General features: G+C 35.4%; 2 long non-coding RNA genes across 3 annotated transcripts in view; both read left to right on the top strand.

Annotated features, from left to right (window-relative positions):
• LOC144336470 (uncharacterized) overlaps nucleotides 1-18,236 on the top strand; it is a 415,262-nt gene that overhangs the window by 271,720 nt on the left and 125,306 nt on the right. The gene's annotated exons all lie outside the window — the stretch shown is intronic.
• LOC144336603 (uncharacterized) lies at nucleotides 11,351-17,960 on the top strand. The gene is made up of 4 exons (XR_013408498.1): nucleotides 11,351-12,644; nucleotides 14,462-14,507; nucleotides 15,751-15,844; nucleotides 17,475-17,960. It is a non-coding gene; the product is annotated as an uncharacterized LOC144336603 (long non-coding RNA).

The following is an 18,236-nucleotide window of genomic DNA, read 5'->3' as shown; positions in this document are numbered from 1 at the left end:
AAAAATGGAAAGAAATTTAAATAGAAAGCATGATTTAAGTTTGAATCAGATTAAATAGAAAGCATGATTTATGTCTGAAGAGCTATTGTGAATCTGAGAATGAACCTTAATTTCAAGAAAACAAATTAGCCTGTCACAATTTTATGGAGGCTGACTGAAGACATGAGACTCCTGACCACATACAAATGACTTTATTATTCACAATAAGAATAACAATAACCAAGGTATCAGCATGCTGGGGGCTGTTCTCCTAAGTTCTAATTACCACAGTGTGACAAGAGGGCCTGTTAGCTAGGCATGGTGGGCTCCTGCCAGTAAACCTAGCACTTCAGGAGGCCAAGGCAGGAGGATTGCTTGAGCCCATGAGTTCAAATCAGGTTGGGTAACAAAGGGGAACTTCATCTCTACAAAATAAAAAATAACAAAATTATCTGGGCGTGGTAGTGTGCACCTATTCTCCCAGCTACTCGGGAGGTTGAGGTGGAAGGATCACTTGAACCCGGTGCATAGAGATTGCAGTGAGCCATGATCACACTGCTGCACTTTAGCCTGAGTGACAGAGTGAGACCCTATCTCAAAACAATAAAAAAATTGAATTTAAATTAAAAAACAAAGACAGCCTTTGAAACCTGCAAATATAGTGAATTGCACTGCAGAAGAATCCTGAGTATAAAGAGCCCAGGATTTTTATGATGGACAGCCAGCATGAACTTTGCTCTAGAGGAAGACACTGGCTCTGTCTTCCATTGGTTCTCAGCAAACCTGCACTTTGTTGTAGCAGGAACCACTATCTCTATCTTCCAAGTATTAACATTCTAGAAAAGACAGTTTGGAACAGAGGCAGTCAATGTCTCTGTTTACCAGACACGTAGAAATGCAAGAACTCAACTGTTCCTTGTTCCCACCAAAATATCTATCCCTGGTTTATACACTGCTTTGGATTCTGGTGAATTTTCCCATAAAAAACACCACTCTGTCAGTCACTCTGATTAACCTGCCAGAAACAGGCTAAACCCAGATATGTTCATTGTGTCTTAATAAAACCTATTAAGGTTATTATCAACACAATGCCAAGCGGCAGGATGAGGCTAACCAAGGGTACTGATTTTAACCATGACCTCCCGGGTCCTGGACCCAGACAGCTGAACAAATCTCTCTAACAACTGTAGTATACCTCAGAAAAATCAAATGGCTTTCTCAGCTTTCCGAATTGGCCTTTCTGTTTTGCCTGAGGATTTAACGCAGGCATAGCAGGATGTATTAGTCATAGCACAACTCCTCCATGTCCCAGAAGAAGAAGTCTAGGGAAATTCTATCCTGCATAACAACACTGGCCGGTGAGTTGAGGGTAGGGTGGTTTGCCTTTCAGAGATGATGTCATTACTACTGTAGATAGAACCAGGAACCTAACCCATACCACCATTTCTAATTTGGTGATTCCCACTGTAGGGATAACTGTGCACAGGGCATGTTGTCCCTGTGTGTAACTCCCCACAGTAATCAAGAGGAGTGTCATGTTGAGGAGATCCCTGAAGTCATCTGAGAGCTACATGAATTTCTAGTGATGTTTGCATAAGCACTTAAAAGTCTCTTATTATCTTAATAAGGTGCAAGCTACTATTTTGGGGGGGAGTGAGGCAAGTTAAAAATCTCAATTCTATACATAAAGTATTGTCTCAGATTCCTTGAAGGGTAATGTTTACAATTTTTTTGTGTGTGGGAGAGTGAGCGGCACGGACTATTCTTATAAGTGCACAAGTTGACAACACCTCTGACAGGGCCCTTCAGCTAGTTAGTAAGTCCCAGATCAGTTTCAGTAATTAAGTCTGTTTCTGGTTTTATAAGACATTTCCTGAAGGCAATTCATCATACCTGTACTGCTTGTCCCTACCACCAGCCAGGTAGCATTCACTGAACCACTGAGTCAGGGCCAATGCAATGGGGATGGAGAGACATCGGGAGGTTCCCCATCATGATCACGTAGTTCCTTTAGAGTATCCTGCCTCCTGGTTCTTTTCAGAATTTTTTTGGTTATATGAAAGCAAAATGTTCAGACTCTTCTCTTATTTGGTCATTTTAGAAGTGAAATGATTGTACAAGCTAACAAATATCACTTTAAAGAACCAAGATCATTTTCCCCCAATCTCTGCATATTTTGTGTTTATATATGTATAAGCACAATTCTCTTGGTAAATTATTTTAATATATATATAGAATCGGACTCTCAAGAGAAGATGAAATCTGTTTGAGTTGTCTATATGTGTCCAAGTACAGATGATCCCCAACTTAAAATGCTTTGACCTATGATTTGATTTTTTGAATTAGCAATGGGGTGAAAGTGATCTGCAACCTGTACTCTCTTTGATTTACTATGCTAGGGTTTAATGTCCAATAAAACTAACATAAATTGAGAATATGGTAAGTCAAAAGATGTAACCCCATCGTAAGCTACTTTGTAGCATCTGTACAGAGTTTTGCAGATGATGGTGTTAAACCCAAATGTGGGAAGAGGTAGATTAAGATTATTGAGCTGAGTATGATATGCTAGCATCAACCACTGAACTCAAAGGCTTTATTGGAAAGAGAGGGGTTAATAAAAATAGATTCTAGGTATTTCTATTGGTTGAAAATGAAAACTCATCTAATATAATAGTTATTTCATTACAATTTTTATTGTCATTTTTTTTGTTCAGATAGCTTTCAGTCTTATGGACCTGGATTTACATTGTTATATAAAAGGTAGTTCTTAAAATGTTTATCTTTTTCTGAGTCTTGCAATAAAATGCCATTCTAAAAGTATTGACATCTCTACAACATTTTTAAGTCATGTATTTAGATTGTTTATTTTTTCTTCTATTCTTTGTCTACTTTTTGAGAGAATCAATGTTTTTACTCCGTGTACTCATTAAATAAATTGTCTTTGTCTATGAAAGTGTAATTATTTGGAAATGAAAATTAAATTTAAAACATAAATGCGAAAATCCCATAATTGGTCAAGTTTATTGTTAACAGCACTTTTATATTATGGAGGAAAAAATACGTTTTCCATTTTATTTAAATCTTCTTTTCTTGTTTATGTCCTGGATTCTTCTTGTCACATAGCCATAATTAAAATAATTGATTCTGTGAAGGGATCCAGCAGTGCAATGCTTAACAGTCCATATCAAAAAGGTCAGACACCAATTACTGTAATTTTGCATAAAATGAAATAAAAAAAGCTGCCCCTTTCACTTCAAGTGAGAAACGTTGGGATAATCAGAATTCTCACAAGGCTTTTTCAATCAATACATGCTTCAGTAAATGATTGCAGCCCCAAAATTGAAAGAACATTCTATTCAAGCCTACGATTATGGTCACACAGAATCTAAGTCTTTTTAAAAGGACTGTTTTGTGCTTGAAAAGATTGATTTTGGTTGTCCATAATCCTCATGTTTTCTTTGACATGTATTTTGGATATTTCCGCATTTCAGTTCCTTTTGTGAATGTTTGCACTCACTGGATTGACTTTTAACTGAGATGTCTGCAATTCTTTGCAAAAAGTATGCTTTTCTCATTTAGACATTCTGGGCTTTAATGATTAAACAAAATTTGTAGCGGAATGTAATACTGCAACCTTGAGAGTACCATGAAAGTCAGTGTATGAAAAACACCATTCATGTTAAAATAGAGCATTGAGCCTGCATAAATTCAATTCCTTTTTTCCAGTAAAATATCATTTTATTTGAGAACCAACTACCCATAAGCTGGATTATAAAGTAAATATTTAAAGGGTGAATTTCTAGGTGAAGGCTGAGAAGTTTCAAGAAACACATACACATGACGAAGCAAGTATTGGCTGACAGCATTTTGTTGAGTGCTAAAGGCACAAAAATTGCCCCTCTCCCCCACTTGCCCATTCTTGTTGAAAACTATAAAACACAAAGTTGGATTGGAATAAGGAGGTATAAAGAAGCCATCAAGTAAGAATAAATTTTCTAAATGTAGAACAACATGACTTATTGTGTTCACTCTGACACTTAAAAAAAATTCAATTTTTGAGGGGTCTTGGATATCATCTAGACCAATTTCTTTATTTTACAAGAAACATACATGTAGTATAACTTTTTATTTTTTTCCTACAACAACTCACCAGTTAAGAACAGGCTTCCGTTGAAGGAGGAGGAACCCCATAGATCTGGAACAGTAAGCTACTTCCTGAGGAGGGTAGAGCTCTGTGGCATTCCCCACAAGCAAATCCAATGCTAGGGTCAAGATGCTGAAAGGAGAAATGAGTGCTGGAAGGGCAAATAAAAAAAAAGCAAAGAATTGCTTCACTTCCCAAATTCTACTAGACTTTAAATTCCACCTACCCTGGAAGCTCACAAACAAAAATGAGAACCCTAGGTCTAAAATGAATTCAACAAATTAAATTCTGATGCTGAATAAAATTGCCACATGCATTTCTGAGGAGCCTTGAAAGTACTCCTATAAAAGGTGGCAATAAATAGATGTCCTTTTTCAAAGGCAGACCTTTATCCTCTGTTCTCTCATAACAATGTTAAATCACCCACAAATGAATAGGGAATGAGCGAAATCACTCTTGGGAGGGGGAAGGGGGCCCTGCAAGCTATTCCACTTGAGTTTAAAACAGTAAAATATAGCATTAAAAATATGTGCTATTTCACAATTAAAGAATGTCACTCCCCCCATCCCCCACACAGAAAAAATCACTTGCATTTTGAATGACCAGGTATGAATTGATAGAGAATGACATTTTATATAGGGAAAATATTTCATTTTGCTGGAATTATAGATTTGTGTGGAATCATTTCAGATGGGTCAAGGGGGGAAAAAAAAGTTACCCTACACAGAAATTCAGGTGCCTTCAGCGTGTGTTCCTTCTGGAGGCTCTGAGGGAGGATCATTTCCATACTTCCTCCTGGCTTCTGGTAGGTGCCTGCGATCCTTGGCACTGTCTGACTTGTAGTTGCCTCTCTCCGGTCTCTACCTCCATTGCCACATAGCTGTCTTCACTGTGTCTGTGTCCCTTTGTCTTCATGTTGTCTTCTTATGAGGACATCAGTTTTACTGGATTTAGGTTGGACCCTAATCCATATGATTTTATCTTAATGTAATTAAGTCTGCAAAGACTATTTCCAAATGTCACATTCACAAGAGGATACTATTTAATCCATTAGACTATAATAAACTTAAAAATATAAAAATCTCATGTGCCCTAGGTAATCTAGCCAGTTTAGTGGAATAGATCACAACTAAATTTAGATCTGCTTGGTTCTATACATAGTTTTCAGGCTGCTTCACCTTGGTAGTATACAGTTGTAAACATATTCTAAACTTCATAGAAGGCTCATTGCTATTAGAGCTCTTTATTTCTAATATCCAAATCCCAACCCAGACATACATATAAACCACCTTTAATTTTACGGTCAAATTTCTAATGTGGGTAGAAGGCATGAAAATAGCATGTTTGACATTTGTGAAGCACAGGAAGAGAATATAGAGTATCTACTTTGGCAGACTGTATCTGGGCTTGAAGTTTACAAGGGCATATTCTCCTTTTCTCTCTTTTTAAAATTGAATTGGATGCAACATGATTCAGAGGGTAATTCCACAGTGACACTTTACAGGAATGGTTCTCTAAGTCTGGTCCCTGAACCAGGAATATCAGTATCCGTTTTCGACCTTTGCTAGAAATGCAAGTTACCATGCCTACCAATCTATCTGTGTTTTTAAAAACGTTTCAGGTGTTTGTGATGGACACTGATGTTTGAGAACCACAGCTCAAAAAGGGATTTGCTTTTCTTTTACTCTTGTGCATTTGTTAAAAGAGCAAGATAAATCCATGGTGTCTCACCTGGCCCAATTATATACAACAGGGGAAGAGACCAGAAACACATTTGTTCTTTGAGCGTAACCAACAGTATTAAAATTCGTATTTTTGCTTTTTCTCTTTTACATATACTCTGCCACACCCTTATGTTGTGGTGCTACTTTAGGGAGTGGTTGGTTTGTGAGATCACAGGAACCTTATGTATTCTATACCACACACATTAAATTTCACCTCATAGTACACATATTTGGGTACTAGACTTATCTCTTTTATGAATATAAACACTTTTAGGGCAGGAATATTATATTGTTATTCTTTTATCCTTCCATAATACCTAAAAATAATAAATTTGCCTTCCACATATTAGCTACTCGGGACATTATTTTAGAGAGAGAGAAGTGAATTAAATATATAACCTTAGCAAAAAATAATTTCGCAAAAGCAATTTTGTTTCCCATGTATTTAATCATATTGGCATTTTGCAGTATTTATCTGTACATTTCAAAGCTAATGCCTTTCATTGGAAACAAAATAAAATTATCTACTAAACACATTTCCATAGTCGGGGAAAAAACCTTTTAGAGCAACATGAATCAAAATGTCCTTTTGAATATAAAGTACAGTGACAGTAATAATTGAAGTTTCTAGAAGCAAGTAGCCATAATGAGCTCCTGCCATAGCTGTCACATACTCACTTATTAAGCACGGAGGAGCTGTTTGCTGCTATGGATAAAAAGAGCTAGACTCCTTGATCATTTGCTTAACTCCACTTTAGATAAAGTCTTTAGAAAATAAGCTTCCATTAAGGAGAATTTCTTAAAACCATTTAACCTGTCCTGCCTTCCATTTAATGCTTAAGATGTCAAATGAATGTGCTTCTTTAGGGTTCTCACTTGCTAATTTATCTCTGTCTTTCACAGAATGTGATGTTTCTCTTCAACCTCAGGAAAAAAAGGATATTGCATTCCTCTTCCATCTTATACTTTAAAATTATTCTTTTTGCTTCTCCACATTTATACATATATATATATATATTCTAGTTTCATTATAATTTTGTTGATCTTATTTCATACTTTGCAATTAGAAATTCTTTCAAAAGCTTGTTATTACCTTTAGATAGATCTTGACATATTTTGGAAATTATTTAGAATATTGTAGTAGTCTGTTCTCACACTGCTAATAAAGACATACATGAGACTCGGTAATTTATAAAGAAAGAGATTTAATTGACTCACAGTTCCACATGGCTGGGGTAGCCTCAGGAAACTTAATCATGGCAGAAGAGGAAGCAAACACATTCTTCCTCACATGGCAGCAGTAAGGAGAAGTACAGAGTGAAGTGAGAGTAAAGCCCCTTATGAAACCATCAGATCTGGTGAGAATTCACTCACTGTCAGAAGAACAACATGGAGGTAACCACCACCATGATTCAATTACCTCCCACTGACTCCCTTCTACGACACGTGGGGATTGTGGAAACTACAATTCAAAATGAGATTTGGGTGGGAACACAGCCAAACAATATCAACTATTATATCCCAAAAGGTAGAATTTAGAATTTAGAATTTAGAATTTTATTGCATTTATCATTGATTACCAGACTAGAAAATACACACTCACTAATATTTTACAAACTGAATAAATTAATTTCATGACAGGTAAATTTTAATTAGAAAACAGCTACCCAAGGGATAAAGTATTCTGGGACTATTGTGTGTAGTAGGGGAGAGGAAAGCTCCATCTTGGAGCCTGAATGAGACAATACTAAACACAGGCTGTGGGCAGAGAAAGCTGCCCAGTAATTATACAGAGTGTCCCTAAATAGGTAGATATGGGTGAGGTTATGTCAATAATTTATTTTAAATTTAGTCAGCTTTTGGTTAATAATTTGAAAATTATGGCATTATGGAATTTAAAATTCTTGTAAAGCAATCATAGGCAACATCAGTATATGATAGAAACCAACCACAACAAACCCATTTGCTGCTGTCTCTCTAAAGAGCAGGTTTTGTCCCTAAAAGCAGAATAAGCAATTTAGGATGACCAGTTATCTATAATTTACACTTATGTCAAGTTTTTTCACTTTTAGACGTCATCCAATTCTTCAGGTCATCAACTAAGTGTAATGTAATTTATCCATAGCTGAACTGGGGTATAATCACCTTAAAGAAGTAAAAATGACTTCTTAGCATAAGAAGATGCTTATCCTCTGACATGTCTACTAAATATAGGTGCAGTCAGAGTTAAGAACATCCAGATTCAAAGGATCTCATACATATAAATTAGTCCGTTCAACTGTCTTCGCTTTTGCTCAGTCCAGCCAAACAGGTGATTTTCTTCACATTCCCTCTCACCTCATTTTCTGCTCTGCAAGTTACTCATTAGAGGAGCTCTTCCAGAGCCACAGTTTCTAAGGGATAGCACAGACAAGTGTCTGAAGCAATGATTTAACCACCGCTTTTCTTCATTTTCAGATGATTGGTTACTCCTTCATTTTCTTTTTTCCCCTGATCTTATCATACTTTTTGTCAACTTTTCACTTTAAAAAAAAGCATTGTGTTCCCACTCCATCCTTTATCTTGCCTCACAAAAATATTTTATTTTTGCCTTCTCTTTTCATCCGTATATGGGCCAAAGTTTACCAAATTAGGATTATGTATATGAAACATGCTAAGGATCTATCTGAATCGATCAAATTAAAGCATAGACTTTGGAAAGAAATTCTATTTACTAAAGACCCATTGCTATCAACTGATAAAGTCTTTCAGAATTAGCCTATTTTTTATTTGCCCCATTATAATCTAAATAACTTTGACCCTCCTTGAGCTACAATCTGTAATATTAAAATATACTTGATTCTTAACATTATTAAATTATCCAAATTTTATTGTAACATAGTTTCCATTATTTTTCATTAAATGCATATTATTTTAAATTTAATACCAATGGAAAATATTATGTTGACCTAATTTGGAAAGCATACCATTCTTTATTGCTCTCATAAGAAAATAATCCCAGTTTAGACAAATGAGTTATAAATGGAATATAAGATCATTAGCAAATGACTACTACTGAGAAGTGTTTGCTGATTCAGAATTGCTACTTAGAAACTTGTTTATGCAAGAAGTATTTGTATTCTTAGTCATCAAAAGGATGGTTAGTACGCAGATTACAGAGTGTCTGACCCTAGAGTTTAGGATATATGAGAATTTGCACTCTAACAAGGTGCCAGATGATGCTGATGCTAATGATCATGGGATCATAGTTTGAGAACCATTGGGGTAGCATGTGCATTCTTCCTAGACCTACATGAACCATAAAAGTAAGTGAATTGCATTTCTTTTGAAAACCCAAATATACTATAGTAGCATACTAGTCTTTAATTTGTTAAGATGTCACTGACAGAGGATAATTATATGTTTTATATTTATTATGTGAACTTTGTTTCAATGTATTGAAGAATTGTATTCAAGATTCAATGAACCCATAGCATGTTTTCATAGTAAAATGTTGGACTCATATACCTTTGTATTACTAAGGTGCTAAATATTTTTCTCTGGATTTGGGGATTGTAACCTGTTATTGGAAGTCCTTTCTTAAAAAATAATTTTGGCTTTTACTTCTTAGTGCAAATACTCTGTTGGGATTTAGAGAGCCGGGGAGACTTTTTTTGACTTAAGTAGAGAGTATATATGTTGATTATAACTTCATCATCTTAGTTAAAAAATGCTGGGTGGAAAAAGATTGTAGCGGATTTTAGCAGAATGCTTAATTATGGTAGTGATTTGGGAAGTCAAACTGTTTCCTTCTGCATGCAGAGGGCTGGACTCAATGAAAATCTTATCACGATGAAACCAATCACAGTAGTCAGTTAAAAATTAATTAATTAATTAATAAAATAAAATAAAATAAAAACTAAAGAAGAAACTGCAACCCCTCTACTCTTTGTGCAGTGAACAAAGGAATAACTGAGGAATAGGGACATTTTTACACATTTTTTTAAATTCCTTCATTGGTTCCCAGTTCATTTCCTCATATTCTGTCTGTCATTATGCTCTCTGCATATGCTCTTCCTTCTTCTTCACTCTTTACTATTTCCTTGTCTATTGAACTGTTGTCTTCAGGACTCACCCTATGCCAGCTTTCTCAGGGAAACATTTCTAACCTCTAGTAAAAGTGAATTCTCCTGTCTATGTTCCACAAATATGTAGGTATATTCTCCGTGTGTGTATGTGTTTGTATGTAGCACACCATATTATCTCCTTCACAACACTTGCACTCTGATGCTTTTTAACTACTTGTTTATCATCTCGTCTTTCTAGTTAAGTTACAAACTCATGAATGCAGACTGCTTTGGTCAGTACTATATCCTTGAATTTAACAAAATAAATGTTATGTTGGTTATTATGTGCTGGATACAAAATAAGTATTAATTACATGTCTTGATGGGTTGAAATTTATTTTGATACTAAGTATGCAAGTATTTTAGATGTAAATATCTTAACTCTACTGTATAAAGGGGAATATTTCATCATAAAATAAATTAGATCAGCCAATCAGTTCATTTGGAAAAGGTTTGATAATGGTACTATGGAATGGCTCACTTAATACAGACCTATATCCTAAGTTAACTAAGAATATATTTTACATCATAATGTTTTCAAGCCAAATTAATGTTTAATTACATGTTTTCAAGAAATAATTAATATGAGAACTGCAGCAAATACATTGTAGTAGGAATTTTTTTTTTTTTATCTTAAAGTGGTTGTATCATTTTTAGTAACTTTCTAAATGTGAAACTCATCATAATTCTGGATTAAGATGGTGGACTGGATGCATATTAATCAATTTAATTTTTGTTTCTTTCTGGGAACCCTAGTAAAAGTTATTTTGGTTTTCATTGTTTCTGTTTTAAGAAAGGAGATTATTAAGGCAGGGAAGAAAGAAAGAAATCAACAGCAGCAGATTTCTGGAAATAGAGTAGAAGATGAATAACTGGTCATTTACTTGGCTTAATACTAAATGACTTTTTAGCTGACTTTTAAGTTTGGTTGACTTTGTGGTTGTTTTGACATTAATGACTTTTTCATATAGCGAAAAAGTTTGGAAACTAGGACCAAATGTATTTAAATGGCAGAAAACTCAAAAGTCACAGGAACTGGTGGCAACTATCACTTCTGTAAAATGAAGGTAAAGAGGCATGACTTGAATATGGAGGAACAGGGGCACATTATTTGGCAGAGTTAGAGCTCTACATCTCCGGCCTTTTACCAACTTCTAGGGATTGCCTTCTGCCCTTGTTCTAAAGTTTAGAGAGAGAACTGGTAGAAAGAATCTCTGAACTGAGAGATTCTAACCATCATTAGAGGCGTGAGTATCCAGCTGAAAATGGTGAGATTAAGGACCATAATCCTTCACCCTGAGATGCCCACTCACCATTCTGTTCATGTTGCTTCCCGAATGCCAGTGGCATCATATAGAAGACACTAATATTGAAGGTTCTCAAAGAGGTGGCCCACATTAGGTTTGAGATGTGTATCTGACCTTCAAATTGAAATGTAAAGTAGGAATTGGATATTATAGTCCGGGGAATCCAGAGAAGTGCAGGACCAAAATAACAATTTAGGAGTCACTTGTGTACAATAACCAGAAGAAGAAAATAATACAGAGTTCCCAGAAAATACGACCAGTTGGATACCGAGATTAAAAATATTACAAATGAAAATATCATCAATGACATAAAGCACTGCTGAAAGGTGAAGCAAATAAAGATTGAAGGCTGACTACAGGTTCTGAACATATGGAAGACACTGGTGACCTTAGGAGAGGCACAAGAGATAATTTGGAAACAGTGGACAAAACTAATTTTGAGATGTTTTTCAGTAAAGGGAAGCAGAGCAATTTGATGATTGTTGGAAAAAGAAGTGGAGATTGAGGTTATGGTTATTACTTTTATTATTATTTAGGGAGGCCTGACAAGATGTTTGTTGGCTTAAGGGAAAGATATATTAAAGATGAGGAAGAGAGAAAAGATAATTGCTAAGAATTATCCTGGACTATGTGAGACAGAAACAGAATATATGAATGGGAGGTTGATTTTCACTAGATTTACTCACAATTTATTCAGTGTAATAGGAAAAATGTCAAATATAAGTGCATCAATATTGAGTGTAATTTTGGTACACTTATACATTTTTCCTAGTACTATTTCCATAAGTAATAGAAAAATGTCAAATCTAAGTGTATCAATTTGAGGGTAAGAGCTTGCGAGATCTTCAATTTTTCGATTTTTATGCGTTAGGACTATTTGGAAAAGATTTTGGTGGCTGGGACTGTAGTTGTTTTGACATTAATAGTGATGAGGTATAAGGTACAGGCTTCAAAGTGACAGTTAAGGAGGACTGTTTCCTATTTCCTCAGTTTAATCTTCTCAGGTGAGTTTGAAGGTGCCAAATAACACAGATTCCAGGATTTGGAAAGACCACACAGGTGTACACTGAAGTAATGAAGGATTTAAAAGTTGTGTTGGAGAGAAACAGAGTGAGCACAGAGATAAGATTTCAAGGAATAAGGAGGAGTAAATCACGGTCAGTGCTACTGGCAACAAGAAAAGATTGACTCATGGTATGAAAGTCAAAGCTGAAGGCGGAGAGGGAAGGTTCTAGAAAAAGCAATGCAGAACAAAGAATTCACATCCTTCGCTTTCAAGCCTAGGTGTATGAGTAGTGAGGGAGGAAAGCACGGGCATCCCTGAGAAGCCTGCTGGAGAATCAGCATCCTCAGGGGACATTCGAGTTTCAATCAGAGCAAGAAGGCAGGGACCATTTAGAGAAACTGTTCACAATGAAATACTGTGTTTGTCTTCTCAGTAGTTGTTTATACTTACACATTGTAGAATAATTTCTTAACTTACGCTTATATTTAAAGAAGATTAAATGTCTGAATAATCTGAAGGAAAATAAAATTTTGAATTTTCAAGAGATACAACTACGTGATATGGATATTTAAGAATACCTCGAAGGCAGAGGATTTGTTTCCATATAAAAACATATTACATACTTTATACTTCTCGTTTTTCATATATATGCAACATGCCTGCTACATCGCACACCCTGAACATTGTTATATGTATTTTTATCTGATTGTATGGCAACATAGCTACTGTATTCAAGCACTGACTCATTGATTAGGAAATTTTATATTGTTAAGGAAGTTCATAGTCTCACATTCCTTAAAAGTAATTTAAAACAAGTCTACTTGAGGCATTTCTGAGTTGATTATTATAAGTTCAATAACTCCCTTTTCTATTATTCCTCATTATGTTTAAAATTTATTTTGAGGTGATTCAAGGTGTAAGAGCCTCCAGCTATATTTGAATGAGAGCAATAGTTACATAGAGAAAAAGCTTTCTCCCACTCATATTGCCAGGTCTAAGCAACTGCTGCAGTCATCACACTATCGTTGCTTTTCATAATCCCTATGATGTGATCTTTAATAGCACTTTCATCAGGACTATGTGCACCACACAAAACAGAACATCCACATGCTATCACATGTGACTGTGTCTTTTAAAATACTAATCAGGCACAGAACAATCCTTGGCAATCTAAAACTCTTGGAGATGGACTTCGATGTCTGTGAAATAGCTAAACATTAATCTATGACAGCATAGTATTCCTAGATATCAGTACACATTTGACAATAGAATCATAAACATGAGCACAACATATTTATCTTAAACTGTTGTGAAGTCTTGAAACTAATATTTCTTTTTAACTACCAGCATCTGGTTGTCAATTTAATAGGTGACTTTCTTTGTGGCTTTAGTTTTTACCTATAGAGCAGTATTTTACTATTATCGTTTAATGAAGAATTGTTCTGCTCTAATCACTTTATAGATTAAAAATATAGACATTCTACATTGAAAAAAGAAATTAAATCAGCAATAAAAGTTGAGACAAGTATATTTCAAAAGATGGTCAATTGAATTTAAAATCGCAGTTACTGTCTCTAGTATATATGTTTCCAAAAGTTAATATATAAAATATATGTAAATATATCTATCAGTGAAATTTGCTCAGAAAGGAAAAATAAACTAGTGTATCTTTTTTAATATCTTAGAGAAAATGCTTTGAAAAATATAGAAAATGAGAAATGATGTGTTAAAGAATAAGGATGATTCTTCGTTCCTACCAGGCTTCTAGTCTTCTTATGACCTATTTTTTGTTACTGACGAAAGTCTAAGCTTTTTCCTAAAGGGGGTGATTACACAGTCATCACTGGTCTCTGACTGTCCCAGAGCACTCTGCTGAGGTTACTTAAATTAACCTTTGCTGGAATAAGTTTGGTTAATACGCTACCTCCAGAGAACCTCTAGCAAATGTTAAGTGTTTTATTGAAGTTTGCCAGGAACATTATATCACATGCTAACATATTTCCCTGACTTATATGAATATTATTCAAACTTCAATTGTTTAATAAACAGAATCTTATTAAATATTCACAGAAGATTTAATAAACAGAATATTTGAAAAAATGCAATTTTTCATAACAGATGGAACCAGAAATATACCAATTTAATTAAGGGAAGAGACCACGACTAACATTAGTTCTCTTTCTTTTATCTAATAGCATCCCAGAGGCGCTTTAACCAAACCCTGGAGAGAGAAGAAATGAGGTTTGAAAACCACTAGACTACATATTTGGATTAGACAGCTATTGCTTAGAATAGGACAGACACTTTTCAAAGAGTGATGTGTGAATGAACTGTCTAGAGATATTAAAGGAATAAAAGTATATTGGTTTAGGGTATCGTTAGACAGCAGCCCTAAAGATGTGGATATATAGGTAGCCCTAATGAAATGCTCCCAGGATATTTGTAAAAAACATGCCTGCAGTTAAGGAGACCTGGAGAGCAGCCGGCTACACTTGTAGCTTGGTTTAAAACCAACCCTTTCTCCTCTTGCCCATTCTCACCACAACTTCACACAGGCAGGCCATTCTAAACGGAGCCCTGATCAAATCTGAAAAGTACCACTAAAGAGTGTTCAGCTATAAAAATATAATCGTCAAAAGATAAACCACATAATCTTGAGTTTATAGTAAGACTGGATAAAACTGTTTTAACAAAGGGGAACACATTCAACAGAAAATGTGCAATATGAAAATGATTTGTATGTAGTGTGTATGGTTTTACATAAAAGCATTTGGTTGTGATAAATAATACATTTAAACTTTTTTTTCTTAAATTGGAATTTTTTTCTTGGCCTCCAAACATTTACAGTTGCATATCTAGATAGAAATACATGTAGTGTCAGTTTTTCTTGAGGTTCAGTTCAACCTAGCCTCAATGTGGGCATACTCAAAAATGTAATTATCAAATGAAGTCAGGAAACCATTGGATGTATTTAGTACTTGGTCTACATCTTCATAGTTACTCCTTTAGCATCAGCATGCTATTGTTTGACAACTGCACTGTATATGTCTATACAAGATGAGCCCTGGTGACTGAAGCAACCCTACTGGTAGTCCTCCCACTTAATGCAACTATTTCACAGGAGTTCCATATACATCTCTTCTATGAATGCACTAATCTTAATTCGATGGTGTGCAATGTACATTCTCTAAGATTACTTCTCCAATGTTAGCATTCAGACTAACCAGCTGAGGGCTTGTGCATGCACAGAGATTTGGCTCCAGTCTCAAAGATTCATATTCAATAGGATGAGACAGGACCCAAGAATTTCTAACAATGTCCAGATAATGTTGCTGCTGCTGGTGCGTGGACCACATTCTGAGCAGCCGTTCGCTAGAGGAATCCTCTGGCATCCCTCATCTAGGACGATGCGTGAAAGCAGGACAGGCTTTTGTGTAGTTTGTAAAAATATTTTATTTGGTTTCTTCTGTCTCCACCCCTGCAGTATATTACTTTGCCGTCTTTGAACACCAAGAACTTAGCATCATCCTCTTGTATTTTGGATTTTGTTTCCTGTTTCCTTAGTTTAATCTTCTCAGGTGAGTTTGAAAGACAAAAGCTCTTTACGTGTTAATGGATGAGGAGTTTTAAGAATCTTTAGAAATATTTTCCTGGGTTCTTGTTTCTTGAACAGGGGTAGGAAAAGTATATGTTAACACTGCTTAAGTTTTTTTTTTTTTGATAAGTCAAATTCTGGAAGTAGAAAATAGAGAACAAGAAGAGGAGTCAGACTAGGAAGTTAAAAAAAAAAAAAAAAAACTCCTGTAATCCCAGCACTTTGGGAAGCCTAGGCAGGTGGATCACCTAAGATCAGGAGTTCAAGACCAGCCTAACCAACATGGAGAAACCCGCCTCTACTAAAAATACAAAATTAGCCAGGCATGGTGGCACATCCCTGTAATCCCAGCTACTCGGGTGGTTGAGGCAGGAGAATCATTTGAACCCAGGGGGCGGAGGTTGCAGTGAGTCGAGATCGTGCCCTTGCACTCCAGCCTGGGCAATAAAAGCAAAACTCCATCTCAAAAAAAAAAAAAACAAAAACGCATTAAAACAGAGCGCATTAAAGAGACCAGGAAAGGGGTAAAATAATTTTATAAATGCAAAATACTTTATGAGAGGTGATTTGTAGTATCAATGATTTTCGGTTAATAGAAAAATGCATAAAAATGAATAAATACAAGTGTGCAATAGAATAAAAAATAAAGTGATATAGAAATTAAATCTAGGTTAGGCAAAGATTGTGTATAACCACTATTTCTATGGGGGAGAACACAATGAAAATTTATCATGAACTAAGAATGGCTACTGTGTATAGAGAAAAAGTAATACGAAATTAAGAACACAGAGCTGTGTTTTTTATTCGTTTATTAGAATAACGCTTTTATTAGAGCTGAGTTCCTAATATTTAAAAAAAACCTTCTAAAAATAAAAGACTATCTTACACATCTAGGCAGAACGCATTTAATCCTTGAAGCTGTGGAGAAAAGTGAGACCGGCCTCACTTCTCATAACACTAGACAACAGAAGATGGTAAAATATAATTTTCAAGTTTTAAAGACACATGGATATGTTTAACATTTTCTACCTATCCAGAATATTATCCAAGTTAAAAGGAGCAGGAAGATGTTCATATGCACATAAGCACTGAGGAATTACAACATTCACAACTTGAAAAATTTAATAATTTTTGTTCCAGCAATCAGTAGAGATAAAATAAAAACTAATAAGTAAAGTCTTCACGAAAGAGCTGGCTACTCTTTTTAACAATATTTTCTTTAAACAGTTATGGCAGTTATATTAGATTGAGTCCTAAAATCTATTAAGTCAATGATAGGGAGTATGTGTTTTAAAAATTATACTACCAACCAGCCGGTTATATCCATGAAAATGCACTAAAAATTACAAAACAGAGTACACACTTAAACAACCATATTTATGACTGTGAAAATCCACAAAAGAAGCAGAATTAAAGCAGTTACATTTTGTCCTCAGAAACTGTGAGATACTATTTAAGTAAATTATCATTTTGACCTACACCAGTCAATACAAAGCTCTTAATTAAAACCAGAAAAGTTCTAACCAAGACACACTAACATTAGAGCCTATGAGGGCTTGATAACTAACCTCTTATTTCTGTTTTTTTTTTTCTTCTTCCAATTTTGACTCCAGTCATAAGTCGTAAACATGGCCTTGGTTATTTCCTTCCTTATACCCATGGCTTGTTACAATGTGACTTTGCGGTTCTTCCCATCAGTAAACAGAAGCCATTTTCTTACTCCTTGCCTCTGGATAGGCCTTGTGACTTGCTTTGAGCAACAGAATGCATCAGAAAGTGACCTCATGCCAGTTTCATGCCTTGGCCTCAGGAGGCCTTGAATAATCTGCTGCTCCTTTTGAACCTTCTGAGTCACTGCTTAACAAGCCCCAACCTCTCCAGCTGGGAGATGAGGCATAATACAGAGGAGAGGGAAACTGTCCTAAAGAGACCATCCTAAGCCAACCCGTCCAGATGACAGGAGGTTGACCTTGACACATGTGTAAGTCCAGCCAAGGTCAGCCAAACCTAGTACAGATCAGAAAAACCATCTATCAATGCTCAGCCCAAATTTCCAACCCACAGAAATGTGAATTAAATAAATGATTGTTGTTTCAACCGTCTTGATTTTGAGATGCTCACACAACTGACAGCTGATTGAACTGCCATCTGGCTACTTGCCAGGTTTAGAAATCACAGTTATGTCTGCATATGCACGCTATTCTCACTCTTTTGGATGGGCCTTTTCTCATGGGATTCTCTTTCTCAAACTCAATTGAATTATCTTTTTATTATGTTTTCTCCATCCAATTTCTAATTCTTTAAAATAAACATTCTGTGTGGTTTTCTGTGACCCCAGGTCACAAAAACCTATGAGGTTTTGTCTAGAAATATGA

The sequence above is a fragment of the Macaca mulatta genome, chromosome 18 (genome assembly GCF_049350105.2).
Source record: "Macaca mulatta isolate MMU2019108-1 chromosome 18, T2T-MMU8v2.0, whole genome shotgun sequence".
Classification (NCBI taxonomy): Eukaryota; Metazoa; Chordata; class Mammalia; order Primates; family Cercopithecidae; genus Macaca; species Macaca mulatta.
This window is presented reverse-complemented; position numbering and strand designations above follow the sequence as displayed.